Raw genomic sequence first — 24299 nt, 5'->3', positions numbered from 1 at the left:
CTAATATTTTTTATAATGCACATTTTTTGACTGTTTACAAAGTGTCACACACTCTGAGATAATGTCCAAGATTCAGGATTCCTGCTACACTATATTAGCTCTTGATAGTGACTCATTTGCACAGGTATTCAAGCACCAAATATTCACTGATATTTCTGATAGCATCCGTTTGCATTTGTCTGTAATTTTGAAGATTTGACAATGAAAATTTAGAAATAAGAGATTTTATCCTTTAGATTTATACCAAAAGAAAGAAGAAGAAAACATTTTTAAATGCTAAATATCTATTATTATCAGTGGCTATACTACATGGAGTAGATAGATGCCAATTAGTATAAAGCGTCCTAAAAACAAGACAAGTATTTCCTAAGAAAAAAAGAAAGCTCACATGAGCTGTGAAAGCTTTTTACCTAATAGATGTCCACTCTCGTTTAGAGGGTTCTTGTAACATAAAACTTTGCGGGAGAAGTATGGAAAGGTCTCATCTAAACAAGAGAGCCATTGTACCAAGGTGAATGTTCACCTTTCACATCCCTGGAAGATGGTCATCCTTAAAATGGAAACCAGGGGCCTCTAACAGTGTTTTTCCTCTGTTCTCCCCCTCCTTCATTCTCCCAGTGGCATGCCTGTGTGCACCAGTCCCTACCTGCACTAAGTGGAACATACAGTGGTACTCAAACTAACCGAGGCACTGTCCTTGGAGCAAACTGTCCAGGAGGCAGACTGCCATCAGTCAGTGCTTACTCAGACCCAGGGACCATGTAATCTACCATATTAACATGCAAAAGAAGGGGCACCTGGCTGGCGCAGTCAGTGGAGCATGATCTCAGTGTTGTGGGTTTGAGCCCCACTTTGGGTATAGAGAATTACTTAAAAAATAAAAAAAATTTTTTTTAAAGCAAAAAAAGAAAAATCATTATCATGTGATAAATCATTATCATGTCAAATGATGCAGCAAAAAGCATTTGATTAAATCTAACACCCATTCATTACAAAAATCTCTCATTGAGTTAGAAATAGATAAATACCTGGTACATGCTCTTTGTCAAGAGCATGTACCAGGTATCTACAACTAGTCGCATCATATTTAATGGGGAAAGGTTGAATGTTTTCCCCCTTTGATCAGAAACAAGACAAGGATGTCTGTTCTCATAGCACTGTAAGTTCTAGCTACTGTTACCAGGCAAGAAAAAGAAGTAAAAGGCCTACATTCTGGAAAGGGACCTTAAGGGATGTAGGGACTTGGAAAGTGTGGCCTGAGTGGAGTATGTGGTACAGATTATTTTAAAGAAAATGGTGGGCGCCTGGGTGGCTCAGTTGGTTAAGCGACTGCCTTCGGCTCAGGTCGTGATCCTGGAGTCCCTGGATCGAGTCCCGCATCGGGCTCCCTGCTCGGCGGGGAGTCTGCTTCTCCCTCTGACCCTCCCCCCTCTCATGTGCTCTCTCTCATTCTCTCTCTCTCAAATGAATAAATAAAATCTTTAAAAAAAAAAAGAAAGAAAGAAAATGGTACATAGCAGAATTCTCAACACTTTCAGACCCAACACCAGTTTTTTTAGAACAGACATTTTATAATGTCCCCTTAGCTATCCTGAAGTGAAATTCATAAATACTCTTCCTAAAAAAAAAAGAAATCAGTATGTTGCCTTTACTATAATATAAAGAAAAATAAAATGAAGATAAATATATAAAATAATATACATTTCAAAATGTAAGTGCTTCGACATTATGACCCTAGAAGACATAATAAATAATCTGATGTATGCATTTCCACATAGGTTCTCTGAGAATGTGACCGCCACAAATGTAGACTGTTACAGGAAGGTGATGTGACAGTGAGAAAAATACCATGAGTGGCCTTGCCTTCTGGGAGATGATTTTCGAAAACAATGGACAACTCCTGATAGAGTTCTGACTAAAATGCATCAAAATCTCCCCTTATAGACATTGAAAATTACATTTTTTGAGAAGTCAGAGGATGTCAAAACATGCAAAAAATGCTTTGTGTTGATGTGTAAGGCAGATTTAGGCTCTACGGGCAGGTTTGACATACCTGAGAGTTCAGTAGGGCATTTGAAAGTCGTGTCTGCCCGTTCACCCTCAGAAGATGTATTTCTAGTCTTCCTTGACTAGCTTATGCTAGTAGAGCCACAAATTTGGGGGGGGGGGGAGTGGGTTTTGATTGGTCCCATTGAGAACCATTGTTCTGCTCTACAGCCCTTTTTTGCCTAATATCTTCAACATTTAGTTCCAGTCAAGTGTGGTAGCATTTTAGAAATTCCATCAGCCCTAGCTCCTCCGGGGTCATGAAGCGTGTCTTACTTCTGTGAGTGCTGGCTTTGGGTGCCTTTAGAACATCTCTAGGCCTACCAGACTATAGCCATGGCATCGGGCATGGAGCCATGTGCCTATTCTAGGGGTCTGAGTCTCAAATCTCTGATCATACTCTTGCTTGTAGGCCACATCTCCCTTGCTGAGATTGGCTTATCCCCTAGGGACTTCTGGAAATCGGTCACTGTTGTCCACTTCATTACAGTTTTGGGGTCCTGTGGGAATCTCTGCTATGTTGTTCCACCCACCAGGAAGGTCTCTTTCGATGGCTCTATCAGTTTAAAACATGCGCAGATTTAGACAAAAAACATTCTGGCCTCTGCCTAGTAGCTCCTCAGGGTTCAGCATCACAGCAGTGGCAGCAGTAGAAAGTTCTCCTGTCTGTGCATCACTGGTTTGCCTCAAGAGTCATCCCACTACCTTTAGTACCAACAAGCCATGCTTCCTGCAGAGACTATAAGGAGTGTGTGCAAAAAAATAAGCATAATTATAGGGCTGTTCTATTAGCATGAGGCCTAACACAAAGAAAACAGTCAGTACCTGCGGACTCTGATTACCATACAGTTCCTTTTTCTTTTTACTATATTTGGCTTTTTTTTTTTTTAAGATTTTATTTATTTATTCATGAGAGACAGGGAGAGAGAGAGAGAGGCAGAGGCAGAGAGAAGCAGGCTTCCCGCCGAGCAGGGAGCCCGATGCGGGACTCGATCCCAGGACCCCAGGATCATGACCTGAGCCGAAAGCAGATGCTTAGCCATCTGAGCCACCCAGGCGCCCTATATTTGGCCTTTTAACTGAAGATTTTGAAACCTGGAGTTCATGAATGGGCTTCAGAGTGTCAGAAAAGTCCATGAAATTATATTAAAATGTTACTGGTATGGATAGTTTTCCTGGAAGGGGGTTCACAACTTTCATCAAATAATCCGAATAGGTCATAGGGGACTTCTGTTTCTAGCTATTGCAAACTCAAAAACCCTCCTCCTGAGAAGGAGTAAGTCTGGACAGTATATTAAAAACATGCTTGAAGGCATGAAAAAGTCCATAAAATAGTAAAGGCTTACCATGGCAGGATCCAGGTAAGGACAGAGGCTAAGGGAGGTGAACCCATTGTTTGGGGCTGAAGGTGTCTACCAATTCCAGAGGAATCAACCTTATAAGAAGCAAGGTGCTTTTAACAGCATTGCAGGGCTAGGAGGGTAAGAATTAGAGTCTATGGTCTACCAATGAGTGAACCCCTCACTTTAGAGTGAGACCCTGAGTGTGTGACCTTAAGAGTAAGTGTGAAGTGGACAGGCCCTCACAAGGAGTGCAGTTTAGTTTCAGATCCTTTTAGTTTCTGAAATTGGATTAAGATGGTTCTGGATTGCTAGTAATTGAGGTCTAGCAGAAGCCTCCTTGGAAGAAGCTCTTATTTCTACCAAGAGTGTAATAAATGTAATATTTGGCACAAAATAAAAATAACTAGGCACACAAAGAGCCAAAACAGCAAAATTGAATTAGTAGATACAACAGAGAACAAAACTGACACATAGGAGTTTTAGATACTGGCATTAAAAGTCTCAGACTTTAAAATACCTATACTAGGGGCACCTGGGTAGCTCAGTCAGTTAAGCGTCTGCCTTCGGCTCAGGTCATGATCCCAGGGTCCTGGGGTCAAGCCCCGCAAAGTGGGGGTGGGGGTGGGGTCCTTGCTCAGCGGGGAGCCTGCTTCTCCCTCTCCCTCTGCCTGCCGCTCTGCCTGCTTGTGCTCTGTCCCTCCCCTTCTCTCTCTCGCTCTCTGTCAAATACATAAATAAAGTCTTAAAAAAAATAAAATACCTCAATCCATGTAATCTACCATATTAATAGGCAAAGGAAGAAAAATCATATTTTCATATCAATTGATGCAAGAAAAAGTGTTTGAGAAGATCTAGTACTCATTCATGACAAAAATCTCTCAATGAGTTAGGAATAGAGGGGAATTACCTTGACTTGATAAAGAGCGTATATCAGACACCTACAACTAATAACATCATACTTGATAGTGAAAGATTGAATGCTACCCCCTCTGATCAGAAACAAGGCAAGGGTATCTGTTTTCATAGCACTGGAGGTTCTAGCCATTGTTATAAGGCAAGAGAAAGAAATAAAAGGCCTATATTGAAAAGGAAGAAATAAAACTATGCCTATTTGCAAGAAATCTAATTGTCTATGTGGAAAATCCCAAAAAAGAAAGCAACTCTTAGAATTGATAAGTAAGTTCAGCAGAGTCACCCAATAAAAGATCAGTACACAAAAATCAACTGTATATCCATATACTAACAATGAACATGTGGAAACTGAAATTAAAAACAATATCACTTATAGTCACCCCTAAAGAAAATGAAATCCATGGGTATATACTTAACATATACTTATATCTTTCATCTAAAAGTGATTAAAATAATAAAAATAAAATGCTGATGAAATTAATTTAAAAAGACCTAAATCAGCAGAGAGACATGAAGTATTCATGCATCGAAAAACTCAACATAATAAAGATGTTAGTTTTCCTCAAATTGATCTATAAGTATAAAGCATTTCCTGTCAAAATCCCAGCAAGCTTTTTTGTACACATAGACTTATTCCAAAACTTACATGGAAAGGCCCAGACCCTAGAATAGGTAAAACAGTCTTGACAAAGAAGAATAAAGTGGGAGTGATCACTCTATTCTATCTTAAGGATTACTGTAATAGTTACAGTAATTACATCAGGTGATATTGGCAGAGGCATAAACACAGAGGTGAATGAAATAGGATAGACTCCAGAAATAGAGCCTCACAAATAGGCTCAACTGATTTTTGACAAGTACAGAAACAGTTCAGTAGAGGAGTTTCAACAAGTGGTACTGGTGTACTTGGGCATCAGCCTAAACATTACAACTTACATAAAAACTAACTCAAAATGGATCAGGGACTTAAGTATAAAATGTAAAGTTATAAAACTTTTGGAAAAAAATAGAAAATCTTTAGAAATTAGAGCTAGGTAAAGAGTTCGTAGACTTGATACCAAAAGCACAGTACATACAAGGGACAAAATTCTAGGGGCGCTTGGGTGGCTCATTCGGGCATCTGACTCTTGATCTCAGCTCAGGTCTTGATCTTGGGGTCATGGGCTTGGGCCCCACATTGGACTCCATGCTTGGCATGGAGCCTACTTTAAAAAAAAAAAAAAGTCTCAAAACTCAACAGTAAGAGCACAAACAATTCAGTTAGAAAATGGGCAAAAGATATAATAGACATTTTACAAAAAGGGTATACAGATGGTAAATAAGCACATGAAAAGATGTTCAAATCATTAGCCATCAGAGAAATGCAAAAAAATAAAATCACAGTGAGGTATCAGCACACACCTATCAGAATGGCTCAAATTGGGGCTCCTGGGTGGCTCAGTTGGTTTAAGCATCTGCCTTCGGCTCAGGTCACGATCCCAGGGTCCTGAGATCGTGTCTCACATTGGGCTCCGTGCTCCTTGGGGAGTCTGCTTCTCCCTCCACCTCTCTCTCTGTCTGTCTTTCATGAATAAATAAATAAAATCTTAAAAAAGAAAAAGAATTGGCTCAAATTAAAACTAGAACACTGAATGCTGGTGAGTATGTGGAGTAATTGGACCACCTGCACGTTTCTGGTAGGAATGTGGCAGTGGGTCCAGTTTCACACCAAAGGCAAGTGCCTTACTCTATCACTCTAGTACCAGCTTTGGCAATTACACAGACTGTTGATTTCTTGTAGAAGTAATGACAGCTAGAAGACAGTATAATGAGATCTTTAAATGCTGGGGGGAGGGGGGAAGGCTGTCATTCTTTTCAGAATAAGCCATTTTCAGACAAAAAGTAAGAGAATTTATTACCAGCTGACCCACAGTAAAGGAAATGCTAAAGTTGTTCTTTAAGAAGGAAAATGACCGGAATAATCTTCTACCAAAAAATAGAAGAAATCAATCCTGGTTTTGTACTCTGCTTGGGCCAGTGAGTTCCAACCCTGGCTGCACATCAGAATCACCAGTGGGATTTTTAAAAAATAACCTCCATGTCCTTCTTCAGTAGGTTTGGTGTGTGGCCTGGGGTCTAATGGTACTGGTGCCCAGCCTTGGGTGAGAAACAACTAGAACACTGGACTAGAATAATGCAGTGAGGTAGCAGGGTGATAACTGTAGAATGAGAAGCAGGGGGCACTGTGGCTGAAACTGAGTAACTATCTCTTTCCTTTACCTGGGCCTCCGCCTTTATACTTTGTGTGTCTTAGTTGAAAACTTCCCCACAATTTCTCCTCTTCTGTTCCAACCAGGTTCTGTCCCTGCCACCCGTGTAATCTGTCTCCCTTTCATCCTTTATTTTCAGTCCTTTGCTGTCAGGGCAGTTCAGGCACTCACCATGCTGTGACTTCACGTGATAGTTGGCTGTTAGTCTCAACCTCAGTGTCATCCTCTTCTTCCAGTCTGTCTTGCATGGTGTTGCCAACCCCATCATCATAAAGCATAGCTTATGCCACTGCCCTCCTCAGAAACATTTTCATTGCTCTTCACTGTCTACAAAATAAAGCGTGAACTTCATACTTTTTAAAAATACAAATCAAGTCATTTTCCTTCTGAATACCCTTTAGTTTCATCCTGTTGTGCTTGAAATAGCATTCCCAGTTCCCGTTAACCACAGCTTGTAAGATCCTGTGTGATTGGAAGCCGGTTTTATCTCCATCCTGTTGCATACCGTTCTACCCCTGCTCACACGGCCTAGCAACACTGGCCTTCCTAGGGTTTCTTCAGCTGCACTTTCTTTCTTGCCTTTAATCTGAACTTGCTGATCCATGGCCTAGAATGCTGTTCCTTCCTTTTCCTTCAGGTCTTGGTCCCATGCGCAGTCTTTAGAGTTGCCTCCCTCCCTTCTTGACAATAAACCCATTCTTTCCTCCCTGCTTTTTTCTAGTCACAGCATCCTGATCATCATCTCTTATCATTGTCATTGTTGTCGTGTACTTTATTCATTCCCTCTTCCTCCTCCCCTCACTGGAAGGTAAACTGTGAGTGCAGCAACCTACACTGGCTTGTTGGCTGTTACATCTCCAAAGTGAGGTGCACCATAGGTGCTCAATAAATATCCTCTAACTTACTTTGAACATAGATATGTAATGATAACGTTTTTATAGTAAAGCAACTCTCTGACAAGAGACTCTTGTTTTTCCATTGGTGCTAACAATGTATGAATTCAGGGTTTTTTGCGGAAATCCTGCCTATTCCCATTCTCACATGTAATCTTTGGATGAATGGAGGTCAGGGAGTGTGGTGGAAAATGAAACTGTTTAGGAAAAGACTGACATCTGGGGGAAAACAAGCTGGGAATAGAATTCTATAATTATGCAAGTTCCAAGAACCTTTACCTTGTAAGCATAGCTCAAGATCTCTGAAATTTCCATAATCATCTTTACTCTATCTGTTCTATAATTATTAGTAATAAAAAAAATACAGTCGAATTAATAGTATTTCTTGTTTAAAGGGCATGTCAGAGGGGGTTATATTCACAACTTAAATTTGTGTTGCTTTCTATAGTTTGTTCATACATATTCATTTAACAAGCCCCTATGAAAAATATATCTTCATTTTGAAAATGAGAAAGTGACACTCTAAATGTTAAACATTTAGAAAGCTGGTTGGGTTATAAAACCAGGACATAGGTCTGTTTCATTATTGGGTTCCCCATCCCTGGGGTATCAGGTTTCAATTGAAAGTATCTGTGGCAGGAACTAGAGAGTGAACAGACTTGCTTGTCCTTAAATCCTGGAATCAGTGAAGGTAACTGCTGCGAGGTCAGTGGTCTGAGCCATGTGATAGCTACGTGGGGCTGAGCCCATTGTTCCCTGAATCCCCATTCCATTAGGAGACCAGTCTCATCAAAACTATTACTGCATTCAAAACTCTCAGAATTGCTATTTTTAAAATTTATTTATTTATTTGAGAGAGAGAGCACAGGCAGGGGGAGGAGCAGAGGGAGAAGCCGACTCCCCGCTGAGCAGGGAGCTGGACATGGGGCTCGATCCTGGGACTCCAGGATCATGACCTGAGCCGAAGACAGACATTTAATTGACTGAGCCACCCAGGCGCTCCAACTCAAAGAATTTCTCACTGTAATGTTGTTTTGCCCCTGAGAGAGCTACATCCTGACACTCCTTCTTGCTGCCTTATGGAAAATGGATCTGGGGGTGGGAGGAGGCAAGAATAAAAAGCAGGAGAGCAGGTAGGAAGCTGTGACAACATTAGGTGAGAGGTCATAGTGGATAGGATCAGAGTGAAAGTAATGGCACTGGAGAGAAGTGCACGGGGGCAGAGTGTATATGAGCTATAATTGACAGATGATGGATCAGATATGGAGGATGAGAAAAAGGGTATGAAGGATGAATCAAAGGTAACAGCTAAAATTTTGAACAACCATGTGGATGGTGACATTTACTCAGATGACAAAGAGGAAAAAGTGGTTTGGGGATGGTGGGAATAATAGTAGTCTTAGACTTGTTAATTGTGAGCTATCTCTTCCACATTCAAAGATACCAAGTAAGCCGGTTGCATATATGAATCTGGAGCATAGGAGAAGGAGCAGGGTGGAGCTAGAAATTTGGAATGTGTTGTAGTCACCCAACGAGAGTGAGATGGGCCTCCTAACACCGTCCCCCAAATTTGGTTCTGATGTAGAGATCAGTGGTCTCACACTTAAACCAAGAGGGCACCACACCCATACCAAGAAGGTATGAAAAAATTTAATACTTATATAATGGGGCTCTAGGGAGATCAGCACTGGCTCCCCAGCTGTTCCAGAAATGACTTGAGAGAGCTGGAAAGCAGACTGGTTTGGCTTTTATGGTGGTGAAGGATGGTCTTGGGCAGGAGTTGCCTTGTGTGGGCTGAGCCTTTTGAGGTTTGCACTTCACGCTGGGGCCACAGGAAGAAGCACCAAGGCCTTCTTGTCACCTGTCCAGATATGGGGCAAAAGGGGGAGGGGGGGCAGTGGGACTTGAAAGCTATCAGCAATCAGACATCAAAAGTAGATTTAAACTCTTTATAACAGAAGACTTCAGAAATAAGCAGTATCTAAAATGATGGAACTAGACGGGGCGCCTGGGTGGGTCAGTTGTTAGGCATCTGCCTTCAGCTCAGGTCATGATCCCAGGGTCCTGGGATCAAGCCCCGCATCAGGCTCCCTGCTCCGCGGGAAGCCTGCTTCTCCCTCTGCCACTCCCCCTGCTTGTGTTCCCTCTCTGGCTGTGTCGCTCTCTGTCAAATAAATAAATAGTCTTTAAAATGATGGAACTACAAAGGATCTCCTGGAGGTTCACTGAGCTCTGAGGACTCCAACACTTAAAAAATCAGATTGAGGAGGAAGTACCAGCAAATTAGACTGGATGAGGAGAGAAACTATAGTACAGTATGCCACCAGCTAAGACAAAAACGTTTCAGGCGAGCAGAAGCCGGGGATACCATGTGCCTGCAGCACCGCGGCATGTGGTGGGTGTGTGTACTCGAGAACATGGGGTGGCAGCGCTGGGGGGAGAGTCAACACTTAGGATACCGCTGAGGAGGTGAGCAGGATGGGGGAGAGGTGGGTCCATTAGTTTGCATCATGGCCTTCTGATCAGTGAATTTGTAGAGACAGAAGCCAGATTAGAGAAGACTGGGGAATGAATGTGAAGTGGGAAGTAGAGAAGGCAAATTTAGAAAGTTTTCTCAGGAAATTGCTAAATGAAGAGCAAAGAAATGAGCAGTAATTAGAAGGAGGGAGATGTTGGATCAAGGGGAACTTTTTTTTTTTTTAAGTTCGAGAGTGCTCAGAGCATGGTTATAAACCGATGTGAACAACTGAGTGATGATGCCAGAGAGAACGAGGAGCATGGCTGTAGAGAGAGACCTGGCAAAGAGGGGAGGAGAGGGGGTCAGAGCCCAAGTGAACAGCTCCACTTTATAGGAGCAGAGACACGCTTCTTCCGTCAGAAGAGGGAGGAGGACAGAAAACGGGGCTGTTTGTGTAGGTGAGTTTATGAACTGGTTGGTGATGACAGGAGCGAGCTCCTTGCTCATTGCTGTTTTCCCAGCTATAGATGAGATGAGGTCCTCCGCCAGGAGTTGTGGAGAAGGGGCAGTGGTGTGATGAGACAGGAGGAGATATGAAGTAATTGCTCAGAAAGTTGTGGAGCAAATCGCCCAGCAAGCATAGGAGGGCCTGAGGCAGTGCCGGGCCCGTTTGAGGCTTGTGGTCATGAAATCAGAGCCAGAGCCGGCAGCTCCGGGGTCTGATGTTCTCACCAGTGTCGGCTGTGTGGGCGCTGGCGAAGAGAAGGTAGAGATGGGTTCACGGGGTGGGGGTTTCACGAGGCAAGCGCTACAGCACTTTGGGGTGGGGGTGGCAAGCAGGGAGCTGAGGGTGCTTGCAAAGGAGTGATCATTTAAGCTTGGCAAGGTAGTTATTAAACACGTGACCTGCTTACAGTAAATGTAAAGCATACATTTCTAGATCTGCCTACCTCTGTCTTTCTATATCATGTGAGTATAGGTATATTTTAGTGCTATTATTTGAATCATTTGTATGGCTCTTTTTAGTTCAGGCTTATTTTCTAAAGCCTTTTGATTTTGGTTTTTGGAAAACCAACTGTATTATCCCCCCTGGAATTAATGAGTGAGCAAGCAAGAGGTTCTGTAAGCAAAAGTAAAAGTTGCAGACTTTGTTATGATTGGACCTGTGTTTGGAAATTCTGTGAATTGTGTTATGTCAGCATCCTGCTCATGGAATAGGCTATGTAAACAATGGGTGTTGCGCGGTTCTATGAATGAGCAGCCTTCCTTCTCGCTTACACACTTAACCACTGCAATTCTCCAGATTTCTGAGTGTTTATTTCATAGTAAAAAGGGCTCTAAAAATACCAGGCCAGTTAGGTTTTTATTGTAGATCATTTCATTTAAACTGCAATGGGACATATAAAGTTTAAAAAAAAAAAAAATTGAAGGCAGGATTTTGAAGGAAAATCTACATAAGTCTGTAGTAATTTGTTTTGGCTGTGGATGTGAAAGTGCAAAAGAGATGTGAATAACTTTGTTTCGTCTTTTAAGTGAGAGCAATTGGTACATTTAATTGATGTACAAAGGATTTGAATAATAGCACACCAGAATGTCCAAATACTATGCCAGGCTGAAAATATTCCATATACCGAATTTTAAAGTAAAAGAAATTCTCCTTTTGAAGTTGATTTTCAATATATTCATAACTTCTTATCTGCAATATTATTTTTTAAAATTGTGAAGGCATGTCAGATGATAACTTTGAGTGTTCATAGTGAAATGAGAAAAGGATTAGAATGGATTAAGCTTTAGGACAAGAGACAAGGAGCACAGGTCGTATAGGGGAAGATTATTAGTTGGGGTATGCGAGCTGGACTGAAAAACATGAGACAGCAGAGCACTGCAGGGAGTAGAAGTTAGTAGGAAACAAAGGGATAATCTGTAGAGAAAACAGACCCAAACACTTGATTGTTTCAGCCTGCCAAGTAACAACAATTTTAGGGATATAAGTTGTATTGATTATGAAGATTTAAAAGTATGGACAGGAGTAATAAGTACAAAGAAAACTAACGTTTTGCCTTTCACTGGGTGGGAATTTCTGCCTTCCGGGAACCCTGACCTTCTTCATTGGGCCTGTGGACTTCCCTGACAGTGTCCTCTCCCCAGAAGCAAAGACAGCTGGGGTGGGAAGGAGGGTGTTTTGAAAATGAAGTCACGGTAGGAGGGAGGCAGGGGCAAGAGCCAACGGGAGTTTTTTAGGAGAGGACTGCATGAACAACACCAGCTTGTATGCATCCTGAAGCTATGGCCACAGTGACACCACTTGCTTTCCTGAGGAGTGTATCTCGTGTCTCTAACTTGGGGACATTGCAAATATTTAAGTTTGCTATAAGAGATTGTTAATGTTTGATTTGTAGGCAAACAGATTATGAGACAGAATGCACCAAAGACCTCTCTGTCTCTTCCTAATAAGGGTACCTTCTAGACATTTGGCCTGTCTCAAAGAAATTGAGTCAGTCCTGGCACTGAACCATGAGAATTAACATTTATTTAGCACCTACTATGAGCCAGATCTCTAGCTGGGAGATTTTCGTACAAGGTTTCTTTCAGTCCTCCTAACCTTGAGAAGTATTGTTTTCTCCATTTCAGAGATAATTTAGAAACTGAAGCTTACTGACAGTGATATTTTACACTGAGCAAGAGTTGCCAGTTGAACCTAGGTATGTCTGACTCCCAAGTCCTAGGATGTTTCCACTCCAGAGTATTCTCATTCAGCTCCTCAAGGAATCTTGCTACAGCTACACAGGATGGTCTAAAGCTTGCTTGGATGGTTGTTACAGTAGATTTTGGACCAGAGAAGGATTAATTCTAGCAAAGGTAGGGAAGTGATAGGATGACTTGGGCTTCTGTCTTTGTCTTGATTTATTCCCCAGTGCATGGGAGATAAATATACATTGTGTTCAGGTTGTGGGCAGGTGCTAGGATGGTGGTCCTTAAACTTCACAGTGCAGTGTGCTGGGTGATGGTCCTGCTGGAAAAGCTCCATACCCAGAGGTTTTGGTTCAGTGGAATGTCTGCATGGTAATGAGAACCCAGATGATTCTGATTGAGGTGTGTGTCTCCACATCACACCAGGAGAAACACTGAGGTAGATCACCCTGTTTTCACTGGTTCTTCCTTGGTCTCTTCATCCGTTTCTTATCTGATTATGAGATGATAAGCCTAGAGGTGGTGGGCCCACTGTCAGATAAGTGTACACAAAACTGGGCATTGTGATGATTTAGAGGGCAGGAGGTGGACCTTGACCATGAAAATGAAGAGAGAGAAGGCTAAAGTTACCCCAAACCCAGGAGCTGGGTTACTTGGCTGTCTATTCTATTCCCTCCTTACTCAAACTGAGATTGAGCAGAGCAGCTACCGATGATCAGGGATGTGCTGTGAACCAACGCTCCCATGCGTGTGCCTCACTTAATTTTGTAACAAACATATAAAATCAATTTTATCATCTACATTTTATAGAAATGGGAACTGGGGAAGCCTGACACTGTTTAAAAAAAATTATCCCAAGATCATATAGCTAGAATCAAAGTCTGTTTAATTTTAAAATCCCACAACCTTTTTCTTTCCTTCATTTTTTATAAATTACACAAATAATACATCAATATAGTCTCACAGACAAAAACATCAAACAGTCCAAACATTGGAGACTTCTCCCAATCCCATACCCCTCCACAGAAATAATCTCTGGTATCAACAGACTGTACAGATAGTCCCTGACTTTTGATGGTTCAACTGACAATTTTTTGACTTTACGATGGTACAGAAGTGATACACATTCATTCGAATTCGAATTTTGATCTCTTCCAAGGCTAACAATATGCGGTATGATCCTCTCACGTGATGCTGAGCTGCCACAGCTCCCATCAGCCAGCAATCATGAGGGTGAACGACCGTTAACACTGACGACCGTTCTCGACCCACACGACCATTTGCTTTTTCACTTTCAGTGCAGCATTCCATAAATTACCTGACGTAGTCAATTCTTGATTATAAAATAGGCTTTGGGTTAGGTGATTTTGTAAGTGTTCCGAACACAGTGAAGGTAGCCCTGGCTAAGCTATGATGTTGGGTAGCTTAGGGGTATTAAATGCACTTTCAACTTATGATATTTTCAGCTTATGATATGCTTATTGGGACATAATCCTATCATAAGTAGTGGAAGATCCATAGAGCCTTCTAGTCTTTGCATTTATATATGAAAATATCTTAATTTTTTTGTGTTTCTTTTCATATAAAGGTAATAACTCTGCATGTATTATTCTGTAACTTACTTTCTCACGTAATACTAAGTCCTCTAGTTATTTCCATATCAATTAGAAAGTCTTCTTTATATAGCCAGGACTCATCTTTATACCAGAAACAGCAGGAATATGCACAAACTATAATCCAAACCAACTTTAAAAAGCAGGCGTGTGTTTAAACCAGAGCTACTTAGCTGGGACTGTTTTGCTCTTGAGGGGATTTGGCAATGTCTGGAGAGATTTTTGGTTGTTACAACTTGGAGGGGGGTTGCTACTGGCATGTAGTCGGTAGAGGCCAGGAATGCACAGGACAGCCCCCAACAAAGAATTATCAGGCCCAAAATGTCAATAGTGCAGAGACTGAGAAAAACCTCCTCATCTTAAGGGATTTCAGCAGCCTCCTGAAGGGCTTGATCGATACATAGTTTCTCAGCATTAACCTTTAGTTAAGAGTGCTGAGTAATAAGTCAATTAGTTTTAAATGGTTGGATTTCAAGTTTTCTGAGGAAGAAAACAATTATACTCTAGCCTCTTCCCTGATTTGCAATCATATTTGAACTTTTATACCTCACAGTGTGTGGTTTATGAAAACGGCAAAATAATCAGTGACTAATTATTGAATCTTGCATCCCAGTTTCTTGAACCATGCTTCCCCACCTAATAGGGAAGGGTGTTTCTCAACACATGTTTTATATGGTTAGTTTTCCTTCAGTAGTAAATTGCTCACTGAATTAAACTTTGTCCACTTTGGCTTGAGTAGATACTGATTCTATAAAATTAGAAATCATTTAGCAGTTCCAACTATAGAAATACAGTAGTTTCAACAATTGAAATAAAAGGAACTGTGGTAATTGCACATCTATTAGATTGAACCTGCCATGCCCAAATAAGACTAATAAGCGAGACTGTTGGAAAAAAACTGTCGGGTTCCAGATTGGGAATTGACATTATTTAGGTTAATTTATTTAGACTGCTCTTTTATGTTGAAGGAGATAATGTATAAGTTCTAAGCTTAGGCTGTTTTTATCCTTTAAAAAGTCTATTTATTACCACTTTGCTAAAGTATGCATAATCACAAATATTTGCAATGAAAATAATGAGGGTTTTTTTTCCCCCTCAAAATGATTTTAAATTAATAAACATGTCTGATTTTTAAGAGGAACATACTAGAAATAAAACCATATCTTTAATTTAGGACTCATTTCTTCTTGATTTGGATTGCAGATTTTTCTAGTACCTGGTGGTATGCCAGTTACATTTTGAAATATTTTTTTATTCTTAATTTATAGAAATAACAACAAATACTATCGAAACTTAGAAAATGTTTTTAATTTACAGAATTCTAAATAACTTTCCAAGCAATTTATATCTTAGTTGTTTTATAGTTTTATGAAGAGCAATGGGTATGCATTATAACATGAAAACAGTCTTCCTTATAATTTTAGATATTAAGGATTTTAAATTTTAGAAGAGTTAGCAGTGAAACTACATCACTGTAATATTTTTTTCCTGAGAAGTCTCAGTATTATGGGTGCTTCAGACTAACAGGCACAGAATAATTGTGATGGTGTAAAATATTTAATTCTCTTTATCCCACTTGGTCTCTTAGAACCTTCACCCAGAAGTAATTTGCAGAGTTTGTAGTTCTGCCCCTTGTGTCTGTATCCCTGACCAGCACCTTGTTTAGTGTGCCTGCTTTTGAACTTCAGAGAAGTGCAGTCATACTGTGTATTTATTTCTATAATTTTATTCTTTTCCTTAACATGTGCTGTGCTTGCTTTTCTATGTAAGTTTTAGAAAAGCTTCTGAAATTCCACCAAAAAAACCTATTTAGAATTATTAATGGTACTACATTGAGTCTCTATGACAGAGAATTTACATCTTTATGACACTGAGTTTTTCTTGCTGAAGCCATAGTGTATCTCTCCCTTTAGGCAGGTCTTTAATAGATGTCTTAAAGTTTTGTGACATTTATCTTCTTTGTTGTTCTGTCATGAAGTGTCATGCGCAGGGCACTGCTGGTCCATTTTACTTTATAGAGGGCAATTTTTCTTCTTTTTCACTGAAGTAATATATTTAGTCACCGCTTATATGTTGGTCTGTATTCTAGATTGTGTTTGTTGTCAGGGGAAATAATGATTTAAGATTGTGTTATTAAGAAAATTAGCCAGTTTTCACTATGATATCTAATTTAGGAAAATATAAATCACTTGCAGGGATTTAATTAATTGAATATTTTAATATTAAATGTAACAAACAGGATAATAACATAAATGTTTTACTAGACGTTTATATAAAATGCCATGGGAATATAAAAAAAGAAGTGACTAATTCAGTATTTGGGCACAGGTATTTTATATGGTAAATGAACATGCCAAGTATTCAAAATGACATCAGTTCTATTGGCCAACAACTGAATAGACCGGATGCTTTTGTAAAAGCTTGAGAGAAGAGAAGATTAATTATGTTGTGCTGTACCTCGAGGATTAAATTTTTTGGTCAAAAATTGATAAATTGGATTGAATTAGCAGAAGCTTTGTTTTGCAATTCAGGTTTGCAGGAAAAAAAGTGTTGTTGTTTTTTTAAGATTTTATTTATTTATTTGACAGAGAGAGAGAGAGAGAGAGCACAAGTAGGCAGAGTGGCAGGGAGAGGGAGAGGGAGAAGCAGGCTCCCCACTGGGCAGGGAGCATGATGCGGGCTCGATCCCAGGACTCTGGGATCATGACCTGAGCTGAAGGCAGCTTAACTGACTGAGCCACCCAGGCGCCCCTACAGGAAAAAAAGTTCTAAAAATGTGTAGCTGTCCATTACAGTTTTTATTTAAGGATAGTCAAGACAGATTTTTGATTTTCTAGTTCCCTTTTAGCAAAGATGGTCCTTGCTGCTGCTTCTCCTGTCCCTTCTGGGTGCTCTCATACCGTGGTACTCTTAGATTGTCACAAATTTAGTAGCACCAAAGCAGCATATTATTCAGTGAAACTACATTCACATTGGTGTGCCAGGTTCCAGTCAGTGTTACCAAATTAAGTAAACCCCTTTGAAGTAAAAGCACATAAGCAATGTCATGTTTTTTCCATTATTCTGTGGGTATTTTATGGGCTGAAACTTAGGAAAGCAAATTGTGAAAAGGAAAATTCATCATTTATACTGTAACGAGGTTACAGAGGAATCCTGCAGTAATTATATTGTTCAGTAACTATAAATGAGCAATCCATTCTATTTATTTTTATTCGGCTAGTGTTTATTGAATGCCTAGTGTATGCAAAGTGGAGGGCTAGTCAACAGTTGCTCTAGGGAGTATAAAGATAGTAAGACCGTCCCTTTCCTGGGGAGCCTACAGGCTAATGAGTAGAAGAGGAAAAAGATAACTTCACTGCAAGGCAGAACTTGGTAGGCACTGTCAAAGAAATACAGATAGGATGCTGTGGAGATTTCAGGAGAATCTGATCTCATCCTGTAAGGAACTGGATCAGGAGTCTTGGAGAAAGATGGATTTTGAAAGACATGTGTAATTCTGGCAGCTAGAAATGTGTGGAGGTTGTGGGTTTTCTTAGGAGAAAGAAATGGTAGGGAGGTGGGAATGTGGTGACCAGCAGGGAGTTTGATGCCGCCAAATTGCTGGGATCAAAGAGAAAGACCAGGAGAAATAAGATTGACCAGGTGGGCTGCGCTTAGGCATCCAGCAAAGGCTGGGAGCAGGAGGAGTGACAGGAGCATTTCCCGGGTGTTTCTGCCCTGCCTACTCTAGCCTCTTTCCCTCCGCTTCTCTCTGCTCCTTCCCTAATGGTTCTGTGTGTCTGTCGCATCACACAGCCTCTCTTTCTCTCTTTCCCTGCCTCCTTCCCCTCACTCTTTCTGTCTGTACCAAGCTGTCAGAATCAGCTCAGAAGTCATCATCTCTGGGAGCATTCTGAAACCCTACAGTTGGAATTAATCATTATTTCCTCTGTTCCCACAGTGATTGTCTTACCCCCTCGTTGTAGCACTCACTGCATTCTGTCTTATATTATGGCTGTTTCCATCTCGATCTCCCTTCCTTGGGCCATAGGGTCTTCTTATCCCAATACCTTAGTAGCATGGTTTGAATATAGATCACATTCAGTGTGTTTGTTGAATGAATAAGGGATCCTTGTTTATAAACAGTTTTTATTTATATTATGTATAAAGAGCTAGATGCAGTAGAGACCAAAGTGATGGAAATTCTAAAAGACTTTAATGATCAGATGAAGAAATTGTTTGGAGAAGCATGAAATATGTGCTCTGTCTCAGTTCAAGAAGATTGACCACAGTTTGACTCTCCTAGCCTGAGCAGAAACCACAGTCCTTCTTCCACAACCCAACCCTGTGCCAAACCACAGCCTCATTGCTCCAACTTTCCTAACCCGCCTGTGAATGTGCTGCCTGTTACGAGATGGAGCAGATACAGTGAGGTGAGGACAGAAAAGACACCTGAAAGCAAGGGCAGTGGATTTTCCTCTGATTTATTTAAAACTTATTTCCTTATGAAACTTCACCTTCATGGTATAAGCAGTTTTAAAATGGCTTTTCAAACACTAACAGTGTTCTTAAAACTCCTGCATGAATAAAAATTGGGCTTCAAATGTTTTGTACACCGCTGTGTTCATTCCTACACCTTCCACCCTCGAAGGATTTTAGATCACGAGTCAGGGGGATGTATTTGCACATTTTCTTTATGCCCTTCAAGTTAGAACCTGTGTGTTTACATTCACATCCTTTTTGTGGATACTGATTCCTATATTCAGAAACCCAGTTCTTCATCAGTTCATTAGTAAAATGAGAGGATTGAAATAGAGGATTTCCAAGATTGCTCTCTCAGCATTTACAAAATAATCAATTATCATATGACAGTAGGAATGAATTTTTGTCCAAGGGCCAGATGCTCACAGAATCTTTAATGGTTTTGTTTGGACTGTTAGCCACTAGGTGGCAGTAAAAAAAATTCTTAGCAAGGTCTAGTTTGAGGTGTCTATTCTGAAGTTACGTAACCATAGCCAGGCCTCAGTATGCTGTTTCTTAGGACCTGTGATTATTTTACCAGGGATAAAACTCTTGTGGCCCTCCATAGCAATTCTTACTAGAGAATTATGGGGAAAAAAGAGACATAAGTTAAAGCATGTAATTTTATTTTACAAAACATTTTCTATGATAAAACGTAAGCCATAAAGGGTCTTACGCTGAGGACGAATCAGAATTGCATTGTTACGATAAAAAACTATTCCAGCTGCCTTGTGTAGAGTGGATATAGGGAGGTTCCTTATAAGTTTTGGCCATAGAGTAAGTAACCAGCTTTGGTAATTGTGGAAATTTTGGAAATACAGGTAGTTGAAAGAAGAAATTTTAAATCACTGCTAGAAAAAAAAAATCTGTGTGAACTATTTGGTATATTTCTTCTCAGCATTGTTTTTCCATACAAAATTAAAATCACATTGAACATACAGTTTGACACCTTGCTTTTTAAGTAAATGTTACATAGTCTTTTCCTATGTCATTAAATATCTGTTTCAACATAATTCACACTGTTGCATAAACCATGATGAATTCAACCAATCCAGTGTTGTGTGGGGTCCTTGGGTTCCTTCTTAGTTTTTCACTATTATAAGTAATGCTGCTCTGAACCTAAAACTTTCATTAAGATATATTCTTGGAAATTAAATTACTGGGTAAAAGGATATGAACTGTAATGCTTTGGCTACATATCATCAAGTGATTTCCCAGAAAGGCTTTACAAATTTGTGCTCCCAATAGGGACAGAGTGCCCCTCTCACCACATCCTTGCCAACACTGAGTAGTATAGTATGGGGTTTTTCTTTGTTTGTTTTTGTTTTTTAAACAGGTAGGAGGTGGGATGGGGAACTATTATTTATAGCATTTGATTTTTTAAAAATCATTTTCTAACCATATCATTTTAGGAATTTAGTCTAGGGCAGGTCTGCCAATTAAGTTGTTTTCATTTTTCCAAGACCTTAAATATTAGAGTAAGCTTGCATAAAGCAGGCATTATGAATACTATCTAGGGAACTGTTTATTACTCAGGAATTATTTACAATCCCTAGTCATACCCTCTGAATCTATTGAGTGTCCTAAAATTTTTTTTCTTTTTTTCTTTTTCTTTTCTTTCTTTCTTTCTTTTTTTTTTTTTTAAACTTATCATTGGCTCAGCTACCAAAGTAACTCATACACTTTTAAGAAGCAAGCCTCCATGCATTGGTTCAAGGACCAGGATGTGAGTGCTTCTGGGAGGCACTGGATTTATAGGGGAAAGACTTGGCATGGTTTTCCTTAAGATCTACAATCTTAACTGATCCCTAACTGTTACAGCCTTGAAATTGGTTTCCTTCTACTGTACATACACTGTATGACTTTTTATACCAACTAAGCTTGTAGTACTTTGTGCTTTAATTTTTTAAGGGTCAATCATGTGAATTATACTGACAGTAGCCACCTGTTTATAGGTGGTTTAAGTGAAACTTGCTTAATTGAATTTTATTAAAAACTCGATTTATGGGCTTTTAAGTGAGACGCCATACTTAGAGAACTTAGCACAGTATTTCACACATGGAAAGCACTCATAAATTTTAGTTGTCTTAATTGTTAGAATTCCCTCAAGAAGTGACATTTAACCAGGTCTGGAGGAACCCTCCTGGCAGAGGGACTGGAACATCCTAAAGTCCTGAGGAGCCAAAGAGCCTGTAGCCCTATGTGGCTCCAAACAAGCCAGTGAGGGAAAGTCAGCCCTAGGTGGGGGCTTAGCTTTGAGAAGAAGTTTAGGCTTCACTGGGAGAGCAGTTGAGAGCCATAAAGGGTCATAAGCTGAGGACAAATCATATTTGCATTGTTATGTTAAAAAACAATTCCATCCACCTATGGAGAGTGGTTACAGGGAAGTTCCTTACAAGGTTTGGCCATAAAGTAAATAACCAGCCTTGGGCACATTACTTAAGCTAAGTGTGTCTTAGTTTCCTCATCTCCAACACAGATTTAGTAATAGTAATAGTACTCACACCATAAACTCTGAGTTGTTATTTATTTGTCATGTCCTCAGAACAGCTTCTAGTGCTTTAAATGTTGGTTAAATTTAGAATGCTGAAAGTTAAGCACTTCCAGTACTACCCTCCCTCCAAATAGCTGACTTCCACCATGGAAAACCCAGACTGGCCCTGACTCTGAGTCCTTGGCCGAGCCTAGTTTCCAAACCAAGCTCAGCTTCCTCGGAACCTCCCCGTGCCTGGTCTGGGGTGGGTGCCTCCACATGGATGTGGCATATGCTGGCCAGGCCCGGCTGGCCTTCCTTCCCTAGAGCACTTGCATGGCACTTTACACAGTGGGTCAGGCCGCAGTTAGCCACTTACACCGTGTGGGCTTCCTGCTGGGGTGAACTACACAGAACTCGCCAGTACCCACCGATCCTCAAAGGATGGCACACTGGAGGTAACTTACCTCCCCTGGCGTTGCCAACCTGACCATGACTGCTTACTCTCACCCACATGGCACTTGGTGTTTGAAACCAACTGGGCTGTCCTCAGCTCCTGTTTGCTTTCTGTATTTATAAAGGACAGCTTTGAACTGAAAGAGAAAAAAAGGCAAATAATATGCAAATTCCATCCAGCCTTTTCTTCTTCACTCTAGTAAGGAGCCTCTTAAGTATTTTATACCTTATAAAAAGTTTACTTTAACTCTATAAATCTCTGTTTTTCTCCCTCCTCAGTGACTTACTTTTGTAAAGTCATGTGATACATGTTGCTGGGTTTTTAAAAAATCATCAATATCTTTTACTTAGTAGTTAGTAATGTTTCAAAGCTACTTTCTTAACTTGCTATGAATTTTTCCAGTTTGAAAATAGTAAATGGGATCGCATGCAGGGACAGCAGTTTTCAACCTGCATGACTTAGTAGTGTTGCCTGGAGTCCTGTTTTGAGGATCATGAGGCAAATCTGAGCTCGCAGGGAGAAAGTATCATGATCTACAAGAAAGGGTGCACACCAGATCCAGGGTAGAATTCTCCCTGGGAGGAAGGACGGCTGTAGAACTGGTCGGGGAAGGGAGAAATGGCACAGAAGGCCTCCTCAGTGTTTCTAATGCTTGTTAAATGTGGTGATGGGTGAAATTTGTCATATTATTTTATATCTTTTTGAATATGTGAAACAGTTCATGATAAAATTGAAATGATGCCATCGACCCTGGGCATTACTGGTAAGTTTGTTGTCCTGGTCTGGAGGGGCCTACCCTTGACTGAGGTAACACAGCCCCTTCCCTAGATTCAGTGGTCCTCCAAGTATTTGTATATGGACTCATACACTTAGATGCACATACACGAGTTTATTTTATCTCATAATGTGTACTTACAAAATGCAATACAGAACTTAAAAAAGAATAAAAAGGTATATTCCCTGTAAATATACTGAAAACCACGGGGTTGTACACTTTAAAGAGTAAATTTTATAGTATATGAATTATATCTCAATAAAGCTGCTGTTGAAAAATAAAATGTTTCCAAATAGAACACTTTTTCAAAAAGTAAGTATTTTTTTTTTCTGATTTTAATAGTAGTACACATACACACATAGGAAACTGGAAAATGTACTAAAGTAGAAAAAAATATATATACCTATAATAGCACCACCCCAGAGACTGTTAACATTTGGTGATAGTTTCTTCCATTATTTGTTCATTTCCATGTATGGATTATTTTTATATTGATGAGATTGTTTCTGAGTATTAAAATTTGCATCTTCCTTTCTTCATTTAACATTATAATACAACTATTTAAAATGCTCTCATAAATTCTTTATAAACATTTTAATGGTTTACAGTGGGCCAATGTATGAGGGTATTATAAATTAATCAGTTCCTGCTGTTAGCATTTTTCACTATGAGAAATACCATTGTAGTGAACATCTTTGATTATAATCCCCATCATCATATTCGGATTTATTTCCATAAACGTGTGCCAGATACATTAGAAGTTATGAAATCTTTTAAAAACCTTTAATATGTATGTCCAAGTTGCTCTTTATAAGGCAGGCCTCTACTACCCTATAAGGCACCTTTGTTCAGGTTATAAACCTCTGGGCAGATATAGCCCTGGCAGTCTGAGCTTGGGGTGGGAAATGGGCTGTGTTACACCCACTCACACCCCCTGGGGGTGTCTCAGTGTGGTTCACAGCAGCAGGATGTATGGATACCCATTTATATTTTAATAGCTCACATAGAGTACCTGTTTCAGAGAACCCAGATTAGCATTTGGTATTTAGGTCTGTAAAATCTTTAATTCATTAAGTGAAAAACGGTATGTTGATGTTTAAATTTACCCTTTGGTTTTATGAGTGTGAACATTTATTGGTGTGTTTCTTGTGCATTTGTATTTTCTTTTATGAATTATCTGTTCATACTCATTTTTTATGTTCTTAGTGTTTGTCATGTATTTTGCACATTTATTTATGATCTGTCATACTTGTTAATAATATTCTTCCTAGTTTGTGCTTATATTATTTTATGAAAGCACAAGGTTTTATTTCTATTTAGAAAAACCAATGATTTGCTCTCTTAATTTTCAGTTTACAAAGTTCTTCCCTATTCAGACACCTGAAAAGTACTGTTTTCTTCTCATTTATTATTTCATTTTTACATTGATCTCTTTACATTGATGTTTAACTTTACATTAAATTCAAGTATATTTTGATGAATAACATAAGGTACAAATCTAATTTTTTTTTCAAATAGCGTTCCCATAACACCATTTAGTGCATCATCTTTCCTTAGTAATTTGTGGTATGTTCCTTGTCATGTGTTAAATTATAGCTACTTTGATAAAAATATTTTGCTGAGTTTAAAAACAATAAATATCACATTCTTAATATGGTTAAAGCACTGTTCATTTATTATATATTTTTGCTTCACTGTTAACATTTGTTTAAATTGACCTATTTTTAATGTGATGATTTTAATGCTAACTCACTTCTTCTTTATACCATGAATCCAGATGAACTGAGTATTTGGACAAATTAGGATTACTCATTTCACAGAGATGAGTGCCTTTACAGATGACCTAAACTCTAGACATTATACGTAATAGGCACTTGCACTCGCTTTTA

At 39.7% G+C, this 24299-nt stretch overlaps 1 protein-coding gene across 1 annotated transcript in view; it reads left to right on the top strand.

Annotated features, from left to right (window-relative positions):
* FANCC (FA complementation group C) overlaps positions 1-24299 on the top strand; it is a 281479-nt gene that overhangs the window by 167333 nt on the left and 89847 nt on the right. The window lies entirely within an intron of this gene.

The sequence above is a fragment of the Neomonachus schauinslandi genome, chromosome 13 (assembly GCF_002201575.2).
Source record: "Neomonachus schauinslandi chromosome 13, ASM220157v2, whole genome shotgun sequence".
NCBI lineage: Eukaryota > Metazoa > Chordata > Mammalia > Carnivora > Phocidae > Neomonachus > Neomonachus schauinslandi.
Note: the sequence above shows the minus strand (reverse complement) of the source record. Positions and strands in the feature narration are given on the sequence as shown.